This window comes from Dendrobium catenatum, unplaced genomic scaffold, assembly GCF_001605985.2.
Source record: "Dendrobium catenatum unplaced genomic scaffold, ASM160598v2 fragScaff_scaffold_372, whole genome shotgun sequence".
NCBI lineage: Eukaryota > Viridiplantae > Streptophyta > Magnoliopsida > Asparagales > Orchidaceae > Dendrobium > Dendrobium catenatum.
In genome coordinates this window covers 216,819-230,426 of record NW_021318834.1, presented here as the reverse complement: position 1 = coordinate 230,426, position 13,608 = coordinate 216,819, and positions in this window count along the sequence as shown.

The following is a 13,608-nucleotide window of genomic DNA, read 5'->3' as shown; positions in this document are numbered from 1 at the left end:
TCCTTCGGCTTCCACAGTTCCACCACTACGTCTAGACAGCAGTGAGACTGTGAGAGCTTTTGGATTTCTCGGATTTTGCTTACGGTTCGTGACTTCACATACGAGGATCGTCGCCATGAGCATTCCGTCTTTGAAGGATTGAATCCTAGAAGGTAAGATCCAGCATTGCATTGATTTGGATTTCTTTTGCTGTTTTCAGTTTTTTTTATCAGTTTTTTACTTCTTTTTTTCCATACGTTTTCTGTGGAGGTTTAAAAACAAATGTTGGTCATATTTGAGTTGTGAATCTATGATCTTTCATCTTTTCCTGTTTGGTTGTTTCCCATCTTGAAGATACTTGTGTTACTATGTAGTTGTGTTTCCTTGTGTTTTCTATTTTCTGGAGTGGTAACATATCAATATGCTTCAAATACTTGTGTGACTGTGTCCATCCTTGAAGGTTTTAATCTTCTATAATTGCTTGACTCGTTAGATAGATTCAAAAGGACACATGAATACAATTTTATCAACATTATAATGCTCTATTTCCACAATCTTGTGTATGTACAATTTTATCAACATTCAAATGAGTTCTACATGTTTTAGGTAGTTTGACTTTGTGCACAAAGATTACGGAGAAATATTTTAAAAAGGCCTCTCTACGAAACTTTTCTAGCTCTGCCACTGATTCTAATTTTGCATGTTAACTTGACTTATGTCTATCAATATGTTTGAGGTGATCATGCTGGATCAACTAAGTCCTAAGTATATGATTTAAGGTATGTGGTTAAATAATAACACATAGTATAGTTGGACAATGTTCATTTTATAGTTTTTATTAGGAAAATGATTAATGGTTAAATTAATGAATTTGTTTTGATAGAGTTTAGCTCTTAAAATATTCATAAGGAGCCTAAGCATAATATCATTAAGAAAAACGCAAACAAAATGTAATAATAAAAATGTTATAAATTTCTAGTTAGTTCTAAGAAAGTAATATATAATATTCTAAATCATAACACTTGTAGATCTAAGTGGGGGTTGTAACCATAAAGTTGGTTACATACAAAAAGGTGGTGGGTGGCTAATCTAACCCAAATCCCATGAATGATGTTGACTTTAGTGAAAGGCCTATTAGATTAAGAGCTAATAAGTCCATATCTTGTTGATCAGTTAGAATGGCTTGTGAGCATGGTGAGGTTTGAAGCACTTAGAGGATGTCCAAGTGTTACTAAATCAAGAAAACTAATGTGGCTAAGGAAACAAAGTTGATATCCCTAAAGTTTCCATCTAATATACTAATAAGTTCATGTTATTAGGTGAATTATCCATGCACATAGAAGGGTGAAGGGATAAACTTGGTGACATGGATGCATATGTCATTGGAGTTGGCAAGTCGATGAGATCGAGTTCTCCTTGAGAAAGTTAAACACGATATCAAGCATATTACAACAAGTCATCTTGATATCAGAAGCCAAAAAGTTCTCCTTGTAGAAGGTGATGATTTCCTAGAAGTTGATGGGTCATGAGTTGAAGTCATCAGGTTGATGGAGCTTAACTAGATTAAACTTTGAAGGCAGACATTTGTGGCCATGTTAATGTGGCCTATGAGTTGTGAGGTGATTAGATAACTCTTGATATGGCCTTTTTAATCTCCTAGGTTGGGCACTAAAACTCATCTCCAACCTTTTAAAAGGTACTAAGATTTCTCTATTGGGGTGATGTAATACCTAATGTAGCAACATGAGGTTGTACCTATTTTGACATAGAACGGTAAGGGTAACAAACTAAATTCTCTGCATTCATATCTTTTGCAGATTTTTGTGAGTGATCATTATGCATATGAGTATCTAAATCTATTCTTAAAGGGGTATACTATATGCATACATGTGAAAAAATAATATATCCCATAAGAGCACCGTGGTCCTAAGGCATTGTGCTCTCTAATCAATTATAGGAAATTTAACCAACATTATGGAACCATGGCCAGGCGTTGCAGCATCCTACTTTTTAGATAGAGAGCATTGTTGCATTGCAAAGTCGAGCGCTGTGGCGCTAGGTCAAATTTTCATTAAAATATCAAAATACATTTACTTATCATTTTATAAAATTTAAAACCTCCTTCATCATATAAAGAGAGATTATATTTATAGAGGGATAAAGTTCATTTTGCATGCCTCTGATCCATTTTCTTCTTTTGATTTAATTTAGAAAATTGTTCAAATCAAAGTATGTTATATTTTACTTATCTCAGCTTTAAAAAATATGAAAAATTTATGATTTTCCTTACTTAATTTATAAGTGCATAGGTTAGAAATGAGGACAACTTTGTACCCACAAAACTTCTACTATATAACTTATTTTTATTTTGTACATATAATAGTTTTGGACATTTAGATATTAGTCCAAAAATTTTTATGGGGAAAATTAAAAAATGTGATGTTTTTATTAAATTAGAGAATAATTATGAGCACAAAAGTATGATTGTAGAATAATAAATGTCTTAAAATGACACTCTTAACAATCCCTTATAATATGATAAATATTCAAAATACTAGATTTCCGCCTAGTTATTAAAATTGTAGGCTATCAATATAGCTCACTATAAATTTCTATAAATTAATTTTTTTATAATGCCTTCACTGAATTATAATATTATATGTACTTATCTGCTTGAAATATGTGATCCTAAGGAAAAGTGAGATTGGAGAAAGTTTTGATATGCTAAATGCACAAGGAGTTATAAGGGTCTGAATTTTTGAATATCTAACATGCTAAGTTTTGTGTGTCATAAGAACATATTTTCTAATATGCTATGAAACACTTGAAAATTTAGTGTATCCAAACTAGTCTAACTCAACCATATTTAAAGTATCTATTAAAAATGTACATTTAAACTATTATGCTTGAATTCTAAAATGGGTCTCAGAAGTCTATTGGCATGTTTAGAAAATTCCAAAACTTCAACTCGTGGTGCTGGTGTTGGCGAAGCTTCCACACTAAGCTCTTCAAAATTTTGCAAAAATATTTAGCATGGTGGTAATATGGGCTCCTAGAAGGAACGACATGGTGTCATGATGCTAGTCCAAATTTTAATAATAAAAATATCATTTTTAATTGTTCCATTCATTTAATCTTACTCAAATGGCTGACTAGAGAGAACACACCAGATTTATAGTGGTTCGGTCAAACCTTGACCTACGTCCACTCCTTGGAGGCACCCTCCAAGTATTGCACTAAACTAAGTGTCTCTCCTTTAGCCCTTTTAGCTAGGTGGAGAAGCCCTTACAAAATCACTTCCACCTTCCCTGGTGCGGCGGAGTCGCCGGGTCCTTTGACACCAAAGAGATATTCTTCTTTGGTGAACTTCCCTCGAGACAAGCCTTGAATCCGATGGTATTCAGGTGCGAGCTTGCCGGAGCAACCGTGTGGAACCCCCTCCACACTCCCTTGAGTCCCCCCTCATAGGATCTTCTCCCTCTCTCAAACTCCACCCTTTTCTCACTCCTTTTCAAGCTCTCTCTTCAAGTTTCCCCCAAAAGAGTGAAGCTATAATGGCTGTCAAAGACACTTACCAAGTGTAATGTCATAGCTTAAATAGAAGATCTCAAAATGAGCTCATTAATAGAAGTTGCCGACTTTATCATCCAGGAAAATACTAATATCGTCCTGTACGATCAGTGCAAAATAAGCCCAATCAGCCGGGACGATTTGAGACGATCAGAAGAAGTTTGTTCATATCATCTAGGATGATAATATATTGTCCTGGACGATCAGAACAAATCATGGAATATCGTCCTGAACATCGCCCTGAAATATAGCTGTCTGATGTCCAATCGTCCAGCGTATCGACCAGGATGATCTGGCGATCGGCCATGATGATCTGATCATGCAATCAATAATTGCTTTCCTTAAATTCCAGAGAAATTTTGGAAAAATTTTCCTGGACGATATTTTATAGTCCTGGATGATCCACCTGGTTAATGTCCAAAAATAAGTAATTCCTAAATAGATTTGGTGGCAGATTCTTTCTATTTTGAGCATATCGTCCTGGCCGATACAAAATCATCCAGGATGATATTTTTTGCATAATGACTGCTGCTTTAATGAGGATGCCCTAATTAGTGTTTCTGCTTTTGAACTGATCGTCCCGGACGATGTTACCAAGAACAGTAAACTCTAGGGAACAGTCAGAAATCTTCTAAGTTACAGAGCATCAGGAGCCACACCAAATACAATAGACTCAAGAAAGGAAAAAGGGTATAAACTGACTCAGACCTAGTCTACCCAATCTTGAGCTGGTTCCAAATTACAGTCTGATCGTGTGGACCTGAAATATTAGTAGATAAGGCAGTCGTAGAGAAGTAAGAGTGGTTACTGTCATCAAAATCATAAACCATGAAAACAGATCTACAACAAAGGGAGTTTGCATTAGAAGAATAAGATATCTTGTATGAATCAGGTGATAATGTTACGATTCACCTTTAAGCAAAAGCAGGGAATCAGTAGTAAAAGGTCATAGGCTACTAAAGCACGACGCCATCCCATTGGATCTGTAACCTTCATACAAGTAAACAAAAGGCATCAATAAAGCCTAAAATTAAGTTCCACACATTCAACAATAATAGTCACTTATTCAGTCGGACACCCCTTTGTATTGCATGCAAACATTATAAAATGCCCTCGTACATGCACCATAATTTATATACATATAAGTACATAAAAGGGGTAAATGTAATCATAAGACCTGCATGGGCCCCGACGAGTGTGTTGTAGGAACACACGGGATATCTAGGGATACTGTACGGGTCAGTAAATTTGAACCCAATCTTTATAAGCATGTAAATAAGAGTTGAAAAGGTTCAACAAATAATTATAAAATTCCCCAAAACACCTGTATGGGCCCCAGCAAGCATATTATAGGTACATACGTGACATCTAGGGATGCTGCATAGGTCAATATATGAACTTAGTTTAAGCCCGATCCTTCTATATGAATAGATAGGATTCGACACGGTTCGAACTATAAAATAAATATATGGTTAGGGCGTCGACCGAAATATCTGTTTATACGTTCATATAAGGCCTTTAAGGTCCATGAACAAAGAAATTCACCAATAAAGGTTCGAAGCCTATAAAACCTTATCCCATGTCAACAATCTGATAGAGTCAACTAGGATCAATCCACAAATGGAAATAATCCCAAAAACCCCAATGATGACTTTATTGAATAGAAAATCTCAATCAGAGGGGTTAATTTCAAATATCTTTAAAATACTACCCAAATACCTACAAGTTTTAAAGCTCCAAAAAGTCCAAAAATCATTCCAAAATCTCAATAATTAAGTTCAAAATCAATCATCAATCAATTAAAGTAAAATCCATCCTCCCTCAGTAATAGTTTGTCGAGGTGGATAAATTCAAATATAACTTCAGTTCACATAGAGCTAAATACCTAGTAAAAAATATCACTAAGATCTATTCTCAAATAATCTCCTACCAATAAGGATTTAGTACGTGTCTTTTAACTAGAGGTTTTCTGCCAAATGACACCGTAGGAAAAATGGTTATGACTAGGGGCCCTTTAAACCAAGTGGTTTTTCCACTAAATGACACCACGAGATAGGAGTTATTGTCAGATCCAACATGTTCCTTAGTTCAACAGATATACCTTTGAAGACGTTGCTTTTTACATATGGTTGCAGAAGCTTAAACTCAGTAAGAAGGTTGAAATCTTCTGGTGGAGGTTAGGTAAAGCTGCAAGTCCTACTAATCTATTTCTTAAGAATCGTAGGATCACTGAGATTGATGTTTGTGCTAGAGGCTGCCAAGTGGTTGAATCTTATGAACATATAATGGTTCATTGTAAATATATGTTGGAAGTCAACATAAAGATGCGTGAATGGGGTTTTATGATTCTTGTTTTCAGTTCTTTGGATTGTTGCTTACATGAGCTTAAAAGGCTATCAAATTGTAACTCTGGTATTGCCAAGATCTATTGTTTAGTGGTATATATATCCAGGAAGAACTAGAATTATGTGAAGCATGGTAAGGATGCAATGCCTTTTTCTATGGTTGCTTCTAATGCATTGTTCTAAGTTATTTCCAAATCTAGTCCATATCTTACTAGTTGGGGTACTAATCTCCTTAGGGAGTCTCCAAATACTTGGTGCCCTCCACCGAAAGATTGGATTAAGATTAACTTAGATGCCTCTTTGCTTAGCTCCAATCTTGGTGGTATTGGTGGTGTTTTTCGGGATCATAAAGGCCGTTTGATCAGTGCATTTGGGAAGAAGAAGATCCATTGGGATGTGGCCCAGCTCGAAATGGAAGTAGTAATTACGGTGAAGGAGTTCCTTAAGAGTTGGATGTTGGAATGCAAGGGGTTGATCATTGAGAGTGATAATGTCAATATTATCCATTTCATTCAAGACTCATTGAAGAAGAATAAATGGCCTTTGGATAAGTGGCTGGCAAAGGATTTATTTTTTTTTAATGATTTCAATAAAGTTGTTTTCCATCATCCCTATAGATATTGTAATGAAGTAGCTAATTGTTGTGCTACTTTGGCATTGGAAAGTAGTTTTTCTTTTGATAGTTTTTCTTTAGAATGTACCCTTCCTTCTTGATGGACTTAATCAAGGAGGAATGTGATCCTTTTATTACTTGTATCTAGTTCTTTGATGCTTCTCTTTTAATGCAATGCTGTAATTATTCAAAAAAAAAAAAGAGATATGAATTAATAGGATATGATCGAAAGGGCACAAAGCCCTCTGTTAGCTAAGGTGGATTCAAATTTGTTCCCTTAGACAAATATTCATCTTAGGTCTACAAGGCTTCCTTGGATGAAATAACCCATGTCTACCAATAAGGATCCTTCGATTAGGTTGGGTCGACTACCTCCTCTGACTAAGTAGACCAAGGACCATAATGGTCCGGGATGATGGAACCATGGGATCTTAATATGATCCATCATCCATTCCCCCACCATCTTCTTTAAGTGAAAGATGATGAATATTTTAAATTTTAAATATCAAATTATCAAACCTTCCAATTCTTAAGCCCATGCTGCTACTATATTCCACATTCTATATTTCTCCGGATACAATGTATTCATCGATAACTAGCTTTAATTAAAAGTTCTCTCTCATGATGGGGAGGGTTAATTAACTCTTGGGGCTTGCGCCAATACCAAGCTAGAGCTCAGATCATAAATTCCTCACAAAATGATGGCAAAATCTCTGGGTTGTGTCTTATCTACAAACCCATCTGCCTTCCAAAATATTACTGAAACTTAAATCAGTTAAAACTCCCCCGAAGAAAAGCAGTGGTGGGAGGAGACCGGGGCAAAATTTTTGGAGCCCACATCTAACTTCTTAGCACCCTGCCTAAATCATTAGTCACTTTTCATACAATTGGATTACATGGATGTTTATCTCCAGTATGCCTTGATGAGAGGTATGGCATATCCATTTTGTGGTGGAGGAATTTGAAGGAAAAGCCCCATTATTACTATATGAAAAAATTTACAAAGTTACCAAAGAAACAAAAAAAGCACACTTAATTATATAAACATGATTAAGAGAGCAACATTAAAAACAAAAAAAATTCTAAAAATAAGATAACAATCTTTCATTTCTTCCTATTTTACTAATGATCGATCATAGGAGGAGATGAAAGAACTATAATGATTTCCTAGGTTTCCAAATAACCATCCAGGGACCAAGACACATAAAAAGGGAGAATCCCCCTTCAAAAAATTGAATCCAACCACCACAAAAAAAAAAGAGGAATCAATGACCCAGATATTGCTAATGAAAAAGTAATCAACAAACATATTAGGTCTTCCAAGCAGTAGATTTAGATTTCATAACATTAGAAATGATATAGGTTATTATGTTTTGGCAATTGATGTGGCTACCAAATCTCCTCTTATTTGTTTCTCTCCACATAAAATAAACAACACAACAAATAGAGTGAAATGCCAATGTTTTTTTTTGTCTTTCAATCAAACTTTGTAAACCAACAATATACTCATAAATTTGAGAAAGATTCAGTCTAACCATGAAAGTATATGCTTGAGGAATCAATTTTTAAGTATGCCAAAAGTATAGTATATTCAAAGTAGAAATGGTAGGTTCTTTCAAAACAATCATAACAAAAAGAGCATTGAGATTGCACAAAGGTATTACAAGAGATCAGCACAACCGCATTTTTAAGTCCCCCAACCATAGCAAGCCAAGAATAAGTGGAGTATTTGATAGAACAATATTTATGCCAAATATACTTCCACAAAAAAATTGGCCCACTATTAGAGTAAAAGGCAAAGAAAAGATTTTTAAATATTGGGCTAGATAAGGCTTTCCAAAAAATTGTGTCAGATTCAATTTCAGCATAAATATTATTACCTTTGATCTTAGCAGACATAGTTTCATAAAAAGATGTAAATTTACCCAATGTTCATTCATAATAAAATCAAAAGTTAACTACCAGCAAGAGCAGAAGATGAAGGGGAGTCAAATCCAATAGAATCTCTAATGTTAAACTCGTCACACCAAGGATCCCAAAGCAAAGATATCTTAGAAGAATCATGGATTTTATAAAAAAATATTTATCTTTTTAATAGAATTAGTAGCTTTAAAAAAATTATCCCAAATTTTAGAGCTCTTTGGAGTAGGACTATTCCTTAAATTGCCAAATTTATAGAATCACCATTTTCTTAGAAGACCATTGAATTTTAAGCAACGGCAAATAAGAGAACAAAACAAATGAAAGTTAAAAGCATAAAGAGAAGGTAACCCAATGCCACCAAGATACTTTGGTTTGTAGGTATTCTCTCAAGAAACAAGGTGTATATTTTTAGCCTCTAAGTTACCATGATATAATAACTTAGAACATAGTCTGGATATTAATTTGCAACATATTTTAGGAATAATAACACCCTTTATCCATTAAGAGATAGTGTTTGATATTCGGAATTTCACAAATTGCACCTTGCTTGCAAAATAGAGGGATTTTGCTTTTCAACCATCAAGAAGCTTGGATACTTTACTCCTGAGAGGATTAAAACTAGAGATAAGCAACCTTTAATAGAAATAGGTATTCTCAAGCAAGAGATAACTCAGTCATAATTAATGATGTTAAGGTAATAATAAATTTGATGTTTCTGTCTAAAATTTTTAGAAGTAATGTTTGTGCTCTTGGAATGATTAAAAGATAGTCCAAAAATTTCTTTCAAGGTGATGAGAATTCTACTCGGGCATTTAATATTTTGAAAAGAACCATTCCTGAACACTAACAGATCATCAGAATAAAACAAGTGGAAAGGAAAACGTTGTCCTTAGTGATGTCAAAATAAGCTTGAGTAGCAATAATAATATCAAAAAGATTGGAAATGTCATCCATACAAATGCAAAATAAGAGAGAAGACAAAAGGTAGCTTCTTCTATGCCCAATAGAGGAGTTTAAGAACCCCTTAAAGCTTCCTTTTAAGCAAATAAAAAAGTAAGCATTATCTATACAAGCATTGACCCATCCAACAAATAATTGGTGAAACCCTTTCTAGATCATTCTCTACACAAGGAAATTTATAGAAATAACATTGAAAGCTTCGAATATATCCGGCTTAGCACTTAACAATAGTTCCTTATTATTCCCTTTAATCTCAAAAGAGCCTCTTTAGCTTAAAGAATGTTGTCTGCGGAGATTCTATTATGGAGGAAACTTGCATGGCTTTGAAGAATGATGAATGGCATAATTGGTTAAGCCTAGATGTAAGAATCTTAAAAATAATCTTATAGAAAGTGTTACAAAGGGAAATATGTTTATAGTCATTAATCCCACATGCATGAGAAGTTTTTGGAATTATTGCAATAGCTATAGCTTTAACTTTCTTAGGGAGCTAAAACTTATGGAAGAAATGTTTAAGAACATTGCAAACATGCTCACCCACCACATGCCAGCAAGTTTCAAAAAATTCAAAAGTATATCCATCAGTCCCGGTAGATGAATTTTCGGATGATGAGCTCACCACAGCTTTAATTTCCTCATTGGTGATAGGAGCTGTTAGGATTGGGGCTAAGTAAGGGATGATGGAGCATGAGGGATGAGGAGGACTGCTGTAGGTACTAAGAGGATGGTTTTGAATTGAAAAGGTTTTTATAGTGGAGGGAGATAGCTTCAACAATACTAGTTATCACTAAAGGTGTCTACTATAGTAGAAATTTGTCCAATGAAATTATGATTTTTCCTACCATTTTTTTAGTTGAAACCCACCATCAGGCTTATAAGTTAATATAAAAAAGAAGTACAAGGTCCTTAAGGGGACCTCCAACTCGCAACTGGTCAAAAGAGCTAAGAAAATTCCAAAAAGAACATATGAGTTGGATATCCCCACTAAGCATGATTATAAGAAAACATAATAACAATCTAGACAAGCCAAAAACCAAAACCCAAAAGGAAAGGAAAAGATTATAGCCATTCAGTTCAGCCTTCCAACCAAAAAGGGGCCCTGCACAAAATAAGAATAAGTCACCAAAAAACCTGAAAAATAGTCCTGCAAGGAAACTAAAATTAATAATTAAACATAACATAATAAAAGAAAAATTAAAAGTAAAAAATAAAGTAAAATAAAACACAGAACAAGAAATAGTTATGCAATTAAACATCAGAAGGGGACATAATGATACTAAAATTAGTCTAACACTTCTCATAATTACTTCAGATAAATAGCAAAAAACATGTATAGTGACTGCAAAAGATAAAACAACTAAAGCTGCAGCAAACTTTCCAAATATCACTTTCAACATCAACAAGGTAATAATTCTAAATAGAAATTAGGAAGACAAATAAGACAGATAAGTAATTAAGAGAATAGTTCCATTGATCCATCATAGAAGACCAGAGGTACCCCATCTAACAGAAATGGGACAGCCTAATATTACAAAAGATCGAAAGCTAAAGCCAGCTCCAATGTGCTATGGCCTTAAAGGCCAAAAACGAAAGCAACAAACCCATTGAAAAGAGGTGAGGTGGGCCAGTTGAGCTTAGGAAGGTAAAACTATAACAGACATCATGATGAAAACCCCACTACCACTCAATTCTAAACCCAAAGCGAGTAATAGAAAAGAAATTTAGGTTATAGGGCAACACAACCATAATGACAACACTCTGGCACTTCCAACCCCAACTAACAAACCAATATAAAGAAACATATAAATAATACCCGGAATTAAGAGCTAGCAAGAACACCATTTACTACCAGCAGGCCAACCTAGAATGCCAATACACCGTATCCAATAGCAAATCAAACCCAATGCCCCTACCAAACCACAAAAAATACTAGGAATTAGAAGGTTCACAGATCCACAAAACCTCCAACCACAAGAGCCAACACCAAAATAGTAGGTACATAGAGGATGCAACTTATGAATATCACATCGAAAGATAAAAATAAGGCACCAATTAAACCAAAGCCAGCTCCCATGAACCAAGTCCATAAAGGAAAAAAACCAAAACAACAAAGCCATAAAAAAGGGACGAGGCGTGCCAGTTGAGCTCAAGAAGATAATACCAAAGTAGACATCATGATGAAAACCCAAATGCCACTCAATTATAAACCCAGTGAGAGTAAATGAAAAGAAATATAGGTAATAGTGCAATACAACCATAATGACAACACCAGGGCACTTCCATCCCCAACTAAAGAAACCAGCAAAAAGTAGAAGTAACTAATGCTAGAACTAACAGCTAATTAGAGCACCAAATACCACCAAAAGGCTAACCTAGAAGGCCAATATACCTTGCCCAATAGTAAAGACATCCAAACACCCCTACCAAATAGCACCAGGAAAAAGCACAGCACTCTATAAATAATCCCCTGGGGAGAAGAAGAGAAACAAAGTGTCTCTCCTTTAGCTCCCACAGCCAGGCGCAGAAGCCTTTACAACTAACTCCTTTTCAACAACCCTGGTGCAGTAGAGAATCGACTCCTTTTACTTCCTCCTAAAGCGTGCAGAGAACTGACTCCTTTTGCTTCCTCCTGAAGCGGGCAGAGAACCCAGACCTTTTGCTGAAGTAGACCTCCCAAGAACCTCCCAAGAACGAAGGATGAAGACGGGAGAAGACGACTTGGAACCTTGCTTGGAGTAACCCTTGTGAACCCTCTCACAAACTCCCCCTCACAAGTCCTCTCTCTCTCTCTCCCTCCCTCTCCCAAGGCTCTCTTAGGTCAAGACAGAAGCACTTAAGGTCTCTTACATGAGTCAGATCCTTTAAATAGAATTTTATGAACCGACATTATCATCCAATATGATATAGATATCGTCCTGGCAGATCAGTACAAATCGTGGACTATTATACTAAACATCACCCTGAATGGGAGTCTGGACAATTCAAAATTAGCTTGATCGTCCCGAACGATTAGTTCAAATCAGAGGTAAATCGTCCAGAACATCTCCCTGAATAGGATCTGGCCAATGTTGATCGTCTAGAAGCAACTAAGGTTTTTGAATTGATCGTCCAGGATGATATTGAGATCGTCCCGGACGATCTCAATATAAATCATCCTTAATTGATTTCCTAAATTGTCTGATCAATTTAGGCATAATTGTATCAAATCGTCCAGGACGATACACGATCGTCCTGACCGATATCCAAAAATAAAGTATGCCTAAATAGATCATGTCGGCGAATTCTTTCTATTTTGAGCATATGATCCTGGTCGATACATGTATTGTCCAAGCTGATATCCTAATGACGGCTGCCTTGACTAGGAGTCCTGATTAGGGTTTCTGTTTTAAACCCGATCATCCAGGACGATTTAAATATCATTTCGGATGATATGAGTAAAAATAGAAATTATAAATCAGTTAAGAAAGAATCACTCAACTGTGTGTGTGTGTATGGTTACTTAGCATCAGACACTTTCAAGATTACAATTGACTCAAAAAAGGGAAAAGAAAAGTTACATACTGACTCAACCCTAATCTATGCAATATTGTGCTGGTTTCATTTGTCATCTGATCTCTTGGCCCTGAAATATTAGTAAAAAAAGGCAGTCGTATTGTTTGCTATCATCAAAACCATAATTCATGAAACTAAATCTACAACAATCTCCCCCTTTTTGATGATGGCAAACACTCTGATGATTATTTCAAAAATAGCAGTGTAAAAATTGAAAGGCTTTCAAGATTAAGAGTAAAAGTTCAAACATACAAACCTACTACTCCTCCTTTTGACATCTCAAAAAGGATGAGGAAACTAAGAAATGAAGTAAACAAACCCCTTCCTTTTTTTTTTTGATAAACCAAGGCATGAGCATGATGTAGTATTTCATGTGATTGATTTTAACAATTTGTAAGTTAATGAGTTAACAACATCAAAAATTCAAAAAATGGTAGAATATTCGATCATGGTTACCCTTAGCTCGGACTTTCTTTTAGGGTAGAATCGTCTTTTGAAATCAATGACCTAACTCAAAAATTCAATTGAATATGAAAAAGAGGATCCGTTCACCACTTGGTTTCAGAAAAAATATCTTTATAGAATAATGTATCAAAGTAAATTTGTCACAATCGCAAAACAATCGAAATCAAGCCTTTGATTTTATCAAGTGATACATGAAAACTT